Genomic DNA, 10319 nt, shown 5'->3' on the forward strand with positions numbered 1-10319 from the left:
CTTTTAAGAATGCAGAAAAACTGTCCAGAAGCCACTGAACAGACCTCTCTTTATGTCTCATGCGTCAGTTACATCACATGCTTATGCTTTACCAATCCTTTCCAAGGGAAATGCAATTACCTTGATAGTTTTAGGCTTGTTACCCTTTATCCCTTGGGGCTAGGTAGGAGCCCATGGATGTTGCTCACATCACCCAATAACCAAAACAATCAGAGTTTTATTAGCAAGGAAGAAGGGGTGAGCTGGGCTAAGTACCCGATGGTGTCTGCCAGTATCTCACTAGATTAACTCAGGTTATGTATCCATTCTTTTTTTTTTCTTTTTAGCTTCAAGTTTTTATTTAAATTTCATTTAGTTAACATACAGTGTTATATTGGTTTCAGGAATAGAATTTGGTGGTTTATCACTCATTTATAACACCCAGTGCTCATCACAAGTGCCCTCCTTAATCCCTGTCACCCACCTCCCCTCCAGCAACCCTCAGTTTGTTCTCTATAGTAAAGAGAGTCTGTTTTCTGGTTTGCCTCTCTCCTCTGCCCCTTGAGCCAATTACAGTGACCACCTCTAGTTACATGCCTATTTGTGGAACTGTGGAGATGGTGGCCATCATGGTAGGAAGGTATTGTGTCAGTCTGCTCAACTCAAATGAATTGAGGGTGGAGGAGGTTGGGTCCCTATTATTCAAACTCTGACTCTCAAGCTTATGCTTCTATCCAGAGGGAGGATGAAATTCCTTTGTTAGATTTTTGACTCCTTTTGTTAGTTAAAAACAAGCAAACTCATAAATGTTTCAGAGTCATCGTGGAAAGTGATGTAGGTGGTCAAGGATAAAGGAAAGCATGTGTTAAATGGGATCTTTCATTACAGAAGACACATTATAAGCTGTTCAACAAAACACTGTTATTATGGACCATCTGCAGAACATGAAAATATTTTTCAGGCAGAGTGATTTATTATAATGATACTTGACATTGTGAAATTTCACTGTTAGTCTGCTTCTTCACCTTGCTATATCTTTTGTAAAGTTTCCTTTTTAAGAGTCCTCTGTATAAATGAGGATGATCTAAGGACTTTACGGAAGAGATGATAACTTTGTATGGGGCATATAAATACCCATGGGATGAATCTTATAAACTGCTTGTGGATTGAATGGTTAAACATTTCTATCATGAAGTTCTTAAAAAAAAAAAAAAAAAGGTGTAACAGCTTCTTATTCTCTGTTATGATAAGACTTCATTCCTCTTCCTGATTCTTAGGACCCTTAGTGATCTGCTCCTCCCTTACTATTCATTCTTGATGCCCATCCTTCTTAACCTAAGCTTCCACTTCGGCCTTCTGACTTGGCATGTGTGCATATTCTGATGACTGAAATTTCTTTCCTCTGCTTGTTCAAATTCTATTTATCCCTCAAGGCCAAGCTTGTTTCCCCCTACTCTGCCAGCTAGCATGGTCTTCCCTGCTCTCTGAACTCTGAACCCATGATTACTACATTTAAGGCAATTTAGCATATGAAAACATTCCATGTTTCTTTGTTCATGAATTGTTTCCATGTGTACATATTGTTTCCTTAGTTGCATCTCTTGGAGATATAACAGGTGTCTTTGACTCAGATACATCTCTTAGCTGTGACTGGCTACTAGAAATCTGAATTTTGATGTCTCAGAGACATCTCAACTTCAGCACGTCTGAAGTTGTACCTGTTACCTGCCCCTCCCTCTTGCTCTAACTCACTCCTGTCCCTGTAATCAGTTTCTATAAAGAAGCTCCTAAGCAGTTGCTCCAGCCACTCTTGAGTCTGTCCTTTCTCTTAGAAACTCATCATCCAGTCCTCAAGGTCTGTCAGTTCTATTCATAAACATGTCTTATCCATCTCTGGCACCATTGGCTTAGTGCAAGCCTTTGTCATTCTTCTTTTGGACTATTGCCCTGGCCTTCCAACAGATCTCCTCGGCTCCAGACTCACCTCTTTAAATCCATCATCTTTACTATTGCCCACAAAGCATAGATTATGCCACCCATCTGCATAAAAACCTTCAGTCATTCCCACTGCCAGAAAAAATTCAGACCTCTCAGCATAGCTTATAAAGTCATTAATAATCCAGTTCTCTACCTAGTTTTCCAGCTTTGTGTTCTGTTTTTCCCGACAATGGATCCTTTAGCCAAATTGAGCTCCTCGTGGTCACCATGAATACCTGTGCTCATTAGGGTCAGCAAACATGGATTTGGCATCTGGAATTACCAGGTGCTGTACTAAATGCCTCATAGTACCAGTTATATGTTTATGTGTTTCTTTCCTCTTGGAATATGAGATTTTTGTCTCTTAATGCCTGGTACAAAGTAGGAACTCAATAATGATAGATGAATATATGAATGAGGTAATGGTGATATGTAAACTCTCTGTGTGAAGGGACTAAATAGCATCACTTCAAATATCTCACAGATGAAGTGTAGTATTAGGGCCAACACAGGCATTCAGTATATACCCATCCTTGGATGAATTGTTTGCTAGTGCTCAAGTCAAGGAGTCTAGAATGTATACTTATTAAAAAAAATAAACTTAGGATCCATCCATGTCTTTACCCTTATTAAATACATCATTATTATTTTTAAAGATTTATTTATTTATTAGAGAAAACACAAGAGGGAGGGACAGAGGGAGAGGGAGAGAGATTCCCAAGCAGACTCTGTGCTGAGTGTAGAGCCCAACATGGGGCTCAATTCCATGACCCTGAGACCATGATCTGAGCCGAAACCAAGAATCAGATGCTCAACCGACTGCACCCCCCAGGCACCACTATTAAGTGCATTATTGACTAGGTTTTTACCACTTGTACTGGGTTTACATATATGTGGTCCCTTTATGGGTAGAATTCTGAATTCTTCAGGCAGTCATTTGCTGATGCATACTGGTTATGGAGTGGAGTCTCCTTGGATTGATCCTATACTAGATCATTTACATAATAGATTATCAAAGGAATAAGAGAGATAAATGAATTAGAACATAATTTAGAGATGTAAACCTACTCTGAACACTCTTTTGGATTATCCATTAATATATTTTAAGTGGCATACTTTGGGTGGAGGTAGGGTTTAAACACATTAAGTGTAAATATGTAAGGCAGACTCACTAAAATGTTTCCAGGTAAAGTCTAAATGGGGAGTTCTATTTTCTAGTGCTGAGTAACATCCAGGAGAGATTACATCTATTCAGAAACAAAGTTGTCACATTGACATAAGCACAGTAGTTCCTCAAAGAGGACTCTTCTGTATGACTCAATCTTAACTCTAAGACCCAGAGCTCTCTTTGTGACCAGATCTCTCGTCCACTGTCATCTTTCACTGCTGGTAATTTTTGTGGTCTTGGCTGCTTCTAATCTCTAATGCCATATCTTCTCTCAGCCACCTTTGTAGCTTGCCATTCATTTCCTTTTACATTCCACTTTTTATTTTAATTTTGTAATCTCTTTCTTGTCCCTGATTTTGTTGATAATGAGGCATTTTCAGCTATTTCTAGTCAACTACACCTCTCTTTCCTTGTTTTTATTAGTGCTAAAAGTCCACTTCTGTCTTATCTGGAAACAGCAGTGTTGCTCATGACTTTCTGATTTATGGAGATCTGATGTGTGGAAGAGCAAGGTACCAGACCACAAAAAATGTGAAGGTCTTCATCCATTAGACAGAGGATTTGCATATTCTTTTCCATTCTATTAGAAATAGTCATTTTATTTAAGGAAAAGTTACTGTATTCATGGTCTAGTGAGGGAGACAAAAAATGATTGTAATCACTAATTTACCTGTCTCTTCTATACTAGAGCATAAGCTCCTCAAGGGTGGGAACCATGCCATATTTTTTATTATGTTAGTCACCATACATTAAATCATTAGTTTTTGATGTAGTGTTCCATGATTCATTGTTTGCGTATAACACCCAGTGCTCCACGCAGTATGTGCCCTTTTTAATACCCATCACCAGGCTAACCCATCCCCCCCGCTCCCCCTCCACTCTGGAACCCTGTTTGTTTCTCAGAGTCCATAGTCTGTCATGGTTCATCTCCCCCTCTGATTTCCTCCCTTTATTTTTCCCTTCCTACTATCTTCTTCTTCTTCTTCTTTTTTTTTTTTTTACATATATTATTTGTTTCAGAGGTACAGGTCTGTGATTCAATAGTCTTACACAATTCACAGCGCTCACCATAGCACATGCCCTCCCCAATGTCTTATCACCCAGCCACCCCATCCCTCCTGCCCCCACCACTCCAGCAACCCTCAGTTTGTTTCCTGAGATTAAGAATTCCTCATATCAGTGAAGTCATATGATACATGTCTTTCTCCAATTGATTTATTTTGCTCAGCACAATACCCTCCAGTTCCATCCACGTCATTGCAAATGGCAAGATTTCATTCCTTTTGATGGCTGCATAATATTCCATTGTGTATATATACCACATCTTCTTTATCCATTCATCTGTCGATGGACATCTTGGCTCTTCCCACAGTTTGGCTATTGTAGACATTGCTGCTATAAACATTGGGGTGCACATACCCCTTCAGATCCCTACATTTGTATCTTTGGGGTAAATACCCAGTAATGCAATTGCTGGATCGTATGGTAGCTCTATTTTCAACTTTTTGAGGAACCTCCATACTGTTTTCCAGAGTGGCTGCACCAGCTTGCATTCCCACCAACAGTGTAGGAGGGTTCCCCTTTCTCCACTTCCCCACCAACATCTGTTATTTCCTGACTTGTTAATTTTAGCCATTCTGACTGGTGTGATGTGGTGTCTCATTGAGGTTTTGATTTGGATTTCCCTGATGCTGAGCGATGTTGAGCAATTTTTTCATGTGTCTGTTGGCCATTTGGATGTCTTCTTTGGAAAAATGTCTGTTCATGTCTTCTGCCCATTTCTTGATTGGATTATTTGTTCTCTGGGTGTTGAGTTTGATAAGTTCTTTATAGATTTTGGATACTAGCCCTTTATCTGATCTGTCATTTGCAAATATCTTCTCCCATTCTGTTGGTTGTCTTTTGGTTTTGTTGACTGTTTCCTTTGCTGTGCAAAAGCTTTTTATCTTGATGAAGTCCCAATAATTCACTTTTGCCCTTGCAAAAATGGCTTTTATGATATTGAGGTATGTACCCTCTATCCCTATACTCGGAAGAGTTTTGATCAAGGAAGGATGCTGTACTTTGTCAAATGCTTTTTCTACATCTATTGAGAGGATCATACGGTTCTTGTTCTTTCTTTTATTAATGTATTGTATCACATTGATTTGCAGATGTTGAATCAACCTTGCAGCCCAGGGATAAATCCCACTTGGTCATGGTGAATAATCCTTTTAATGTACTGTTGCATTCTATTGGCTAGTATTTTGGTGAGAATTTTTGCATTCATGTTCATCAAGGATATTGGTCTGTAATTCTCCTTTTTGATGGGGCCTTTGTCTGGTTTTGGGATCAAGGTAATGGTGGCCTCATAAAATGAGTTTGGAAGTCTTCCTTCCATTTCTATTTTTTGGAACAGTTTCAGAAGAATAGGTATTAATTCTTCTTTAAATGTTTGGTACAATTCCCCTAGGAAGCCATCTGGCCCCGGGCTTTTGTTTTTTGGGAGATTTTTGATGACTGCTTCAATTTCCTTAGTGGTTATAGGTCTGTTCAGGTTTTCTATTTCTTCCTGGTTCAGTTTTGGTAGTTGATACATCTCTAGGAATGCATCCATTTCTTCCAGATTATCTAATTTGCTGGCATAGAGTTGCTCATAATATGTTCTTATAATTGTATTTCTTTGGTGTTGGTTGTGATCTCTCCTCTTTCATTCATGATCTTTTGGTTTCTATTTCATTGATTTCTGTTCTGATCTTTATTATTTCTCTTATTCTGCTGGGTTTAGGCTTTATTTGCTGTCCTTTCTCCAGCTCCTCTAGGTGTAGGGTTAGGTTGTGTATTTGAGACCTTTCTTGTTTCTTGAGAAAGGCTTGTATTGCTATATACTTTCCTCTTAGGACTGCGTTGGCTGCATCCCAAAGATTTTGAACTGTTGTGTTTTCATTTGCATTGGTTTCCATGAATTTTTTAAATTCTTCTTTAATTTCCTGGTTGACCCATTCATTCTTCAGTAGGATGCTCTTTAGTCTCCATGTATTTGAGTTCTTTCCGACTTTTTTCTTGTGATCGAGTTCTAGTTTCAAAGCATTGTGGTCTGAAAATATGCAGGGAATGATCCCAATCTTTTGGTACCAGTTGAGACCTGATTTGTGACCTAGGATGTGATCTGTTCTGGAGAATGTTCCATGGGCACTAGAGAAGAATGTGTATTCCGTTGCTTTGGGATGGAATGTTCTGAATATATCTGTGAAGTCCATTTGGTCCAGTGTGTCATTTAAAGTCTTTATTTCCTTGTTGATCTTTTGCTTAGATGATCTGTCCATTTTAGTGATGGGGGTGTTAACGTTCCCCACTATTATTGTATTGTTGTCAATGTGTTTCTTTGCTTTTGTTATTAATTGGCTTATATAATTGGCTGCTCCTATGTTAGGGGCATAGATACTTACAATTGTTAGATCTTCTTGTTGGATAGACCCTTTAAATAGGATATAGTGTCCTTCCTCATCTCTTATTACAGTCTTTGGTTTAAAATCTAATTTGTCTCATATAAGGATTGCCATCCAGTTTTCTTTTGGTGTCCATTAGCATGGTAAATCATTTTCCACCCCCTCACTTTTAAGCTGGGGGTGTCTTTGGGTCTAACATGAGTCTCCTGCAGGCAGAATATCAATGGGTCTTGTTTTTTTATCCAATCTGATACCTTGTGTCTTTTGATTGGGGCATTTAGCCCATTTACATTCAGGGTAACTATTGAAAGATATGAATATAGTGCCATTATATTGCCTGTAAGGTGACTGTTACTGTATATTGTCTGTGTTCCTTTCTGGTCTATGTTACTTTTAGGCTCTCCCTTTGCTTAGAGGGCCCCTTTCAATATTTCTTGTGGGCTCATTTTGTGTTTGCAAGTTCCTTTAGTTTTTGTTTGTCCTGGGAGATTTTTATCTCTCCTTCTATTTTCAATGACAGCCTAGCTGGATATAGTATTCTTGGCTGCATATTTTTCTTATTTTAGTGCTCTGAATATATCATGCCAATCCTTTCTGGCCTGCCAGGTCTCTGTGGATAGGTCTGTTGCCAATCTAATGTTTCTACCATTGTAGGTTACATGTCTCTTCTCCCGAGCTGCTTTCAGGATTTTCTCTTTGTCTCTGAGACTCATAAGTTTTACTATTAGATGTCAGGGTGTGACCTATTTTTACTGATTGTGGGGGGGGGGTTCTCTGTGCCTCTTGGATTTTGATGCCTGTTTCCTTCCCCAAATTAGGGAAGTTCTCTGCTATAATTTGCTCCAATATACCTTCTGCCCCTCTCTCTCTTTCTTCTTTTTCTGGGATCCCAGTTATTCTAATATTGTTTCATTTTATGGTATCACTTATCTCTTGAATTCTGCCCTCGTGATCCAGTAGTTGTTTATCTCTCTTTTTCTCAGCTTCTTGATTTTCCATCATTTGGTCTTCTATATCACTAATTCTCTCTTCTGCCTCATTTATCCTAGCAGTTAGAGCCTCCATTTTTGATTGCACCTCATTGATAGCCTTTTTGATTTTGGTTAGATTTTAGTTGTTTTATTTCTCCAGAAAGGGTTTCTCTAATATCTTCCATGCTTTTTTCAAGCCCAGCTAGGATCTTTAAAATCACCATTCTGAACTCTAGTTCCGACATCTTACTAATGTCCGTATTGATTAGGTCCCTGGCAGTTGCTACTGCCTCTTGTTCTTTTTTTTGAGGTGACTTTTTCTGTCTTGTCATTTTGTCCAGAGGAGAATAAATGAATGAGAGAACAAAATGCTAACAGGGTAACAATGACCCCAGAAAAATATACACTAAACAAATCAGAAGAGACCTGAAACTGGGGGGAAAGAAAGGGAAAGAAAGAAAAGAAAAAGAAAAAGATTAAAAAAAAAAATCAACAAACAGAATATGATCAAAGATGTTCAGGCTGGTGCACACACACTAGATTTTGGGCGTATTTTGGTCTGTTAGAAGAAAGTGCCTCCCAAAGTTTTAAAGAAAGAAAAACTTATGTATGTACAAAAATAAGGGTAAATACGATGAAGGGATGGAATATGACTGTAAAGATGAAAATTATAAAAGATTTTATAAAAGGAATTGAATAGAAGTTGGTTGAAAAAAGAAAGGCTCACTCGCCGCACCCGGCCCGCGCTCCGCGTTCTCCCGCAGCTCGTCCTTCGCGTCCACTGCCGCCGCCTCCACCGACCGCAATGGAAGAGGAGATCGCCGCCCTCGTCATCGACAACGGCTCCGGCATGTGCAAGGCGGGCTTCGCTGGGGATGACGCCCCCCCGGGCCGTGTTCCCGTCCATCGTCGGGCGACCCCGACACCAGGGTGTGATGGTGGGCATGGGCCAGAAGGACTCCTACGTGGGCGACAAGGCCCAGAGCAAGCGGGGCATCCTGACCCTCAAGTACCCCATCGAGCATGGCATCGTCACCAACTGGGACGACATGGAGAAGATCTGGCACCACACCTTTTACAACGAACTGCGAGTGGCCCCCGAGGAGCACCCCGTGCTGCTGACCGAGGCCCCCCTGAACCCCAAGGCCAACCGCGAGAAGATGACCCAGATCATGTTCGAGACCTTCAACACACCGGCCATGTGGCCATCCAGGCTGTGTTGTCCCTGTACGCCTCTGGCCGCACCACTGGTATTGTCATGGACTCTGGGGACGGGGTCACCCACACTGTGCCCATCTACGAGGGGTACGCCCTGCCCCACGCCCATCCTGCGTCTGGACCTGGCTGGCCGGGACCTGATGGACTACCTCATGAAGATCCTCACGGAGCGTGGCTACATCTTCACCACCACCGCCGAGCGGGAAATCGTGCGTGACATCAAGAAGAAGCTGTGCTATGTCGCCCTGGATTTCGAGCAGGAGATGGCCACGGCTGCGTCGTCGTCCTCCCTGGAGAAGAGCTACGAGCTGCCCGATGGGCAGGTGATCACCATCGGCAACGAGCGGTTCTGCTGCCCGGAGGCTCTCTTCCAGCCTTCCTTCCTGGGCATGGAGTCCTGTGGCATCCACGAGACCACTTTCAACTCCATCATGAAGTGTGACGTGGACATCCGGAAGGACCTCTACGCCAACACGGTGCTGTCTGGCGGGACCACCATGTACCCCGGCATCACCGACAGGATGCAGAAGGAGATCACAGCTCTGGCGCCCAGCACGATGAAGATCAAGATCATTGCTCCTCCTGAGCGCAAGTACTCCGTGTGGATCGGGGGCTCCATCCTGGCTTCACTGTCCACCTTCCAGCAGATGTGGATCAGCAAGGAGGAGTATGACGAGTCAGGTCCCTCCATCGTCCACCGCAAATGCTTCTAAATGGACTGCGAGCAGATGCGTAGCATTTGCTGCATGAGTGAATTCCGGAGTATAAGTTTACCCTGGCAAATGTATACACCTCATGCTAGCCTCATGAAACTGGAATAAGCCTTTGAAAAGAAATTTGTCCTTGAAGCTTGTATCTGATATCAGCACTGGATTGTAGAACTTGTTGCTGATCTTGACCTTGTATCCAAGTTAACTGTTCCCTTGGTATATGTTTAATACCCTGTACATATCTTTGATTTAAACCCTTAGCACATGCAGCTCGGTCAGTTCGTGGCTGAGGTTGAGAACACGTTGATGGAAGAGAAATCCATTGATTGGAGAATCTGCAAGACCATGAGGTTCTTGATCTGTGCAGGGTATTAATGTCTAAGAGCTGCCTATTCCAGGATTTCTCTAGAGGCTGGCAAGAGTCCTGAATGAGTTGTCATTTCTGTCTTGCCGGTCTAACAGGGTTGGGAAGGTCCGAGCCTTAGGACCCACTTTTCCTTTCTTACCCGATGTTTTCCTGCCAGAACACCGTGGGTTGTTAATTGCCTTGAGTTGGAAAACGGTTTGCATTTACAACTGTAAATTTATTCATCCTTTTAATTTATGTAAGGTTTTTGTACACAATTCTCAATTCTTTAAGAGATGACAACAAATTTTGGTTTTCTACTGTCATGTGAGAACATTAGGCCCCAGCAACACGTCATTGTGTGAGGAAATAAAAGTGCTGCAGTAAAAAAAAAAAAAAAAAAAAAGAAAAAAGAAAGAAGAGGAAATAAAAAAAAAAGGGAGAGAATGTGATCAGGCAGGAGACTAGAACAAAGCCATACACTAGAGATTTGGGGTATATTTTGGTCTGTTAGAAGAAACT

At 41.3% G+C, this 10319-nt stretch overlaps 1 pseudogene; it reads left to right on the forward strand.

The window, feature by feature from the left end:
• The first annotated feature begins 8249 nt into the window (after positions 1 to 8249).
• LOC112823166 (actin, cytoplasmic 2-like) lies at positions 8250 to 9651 on the forward strand (annotated as a pseudogene).
• Positions 9652 to 10319: the final 668 nt, after the last annotated feature.

Source organism: Callorhinus ursinus, unplaced genomic scaffold, assembly GCF_003265705.2.
Source record: "Callorhinus ursinus isolate GAN/ISIS: 27379988/994484 unplaced genomic scaffold, GSC_fseal_2.0 scaffold5, whole genome shotgun sequence".
NCBI lineage: Eukaryota > Metazoa > Chordata > Mammalia > Carnivora > Otariidae > Callorhinus > Callorhinus ursinus.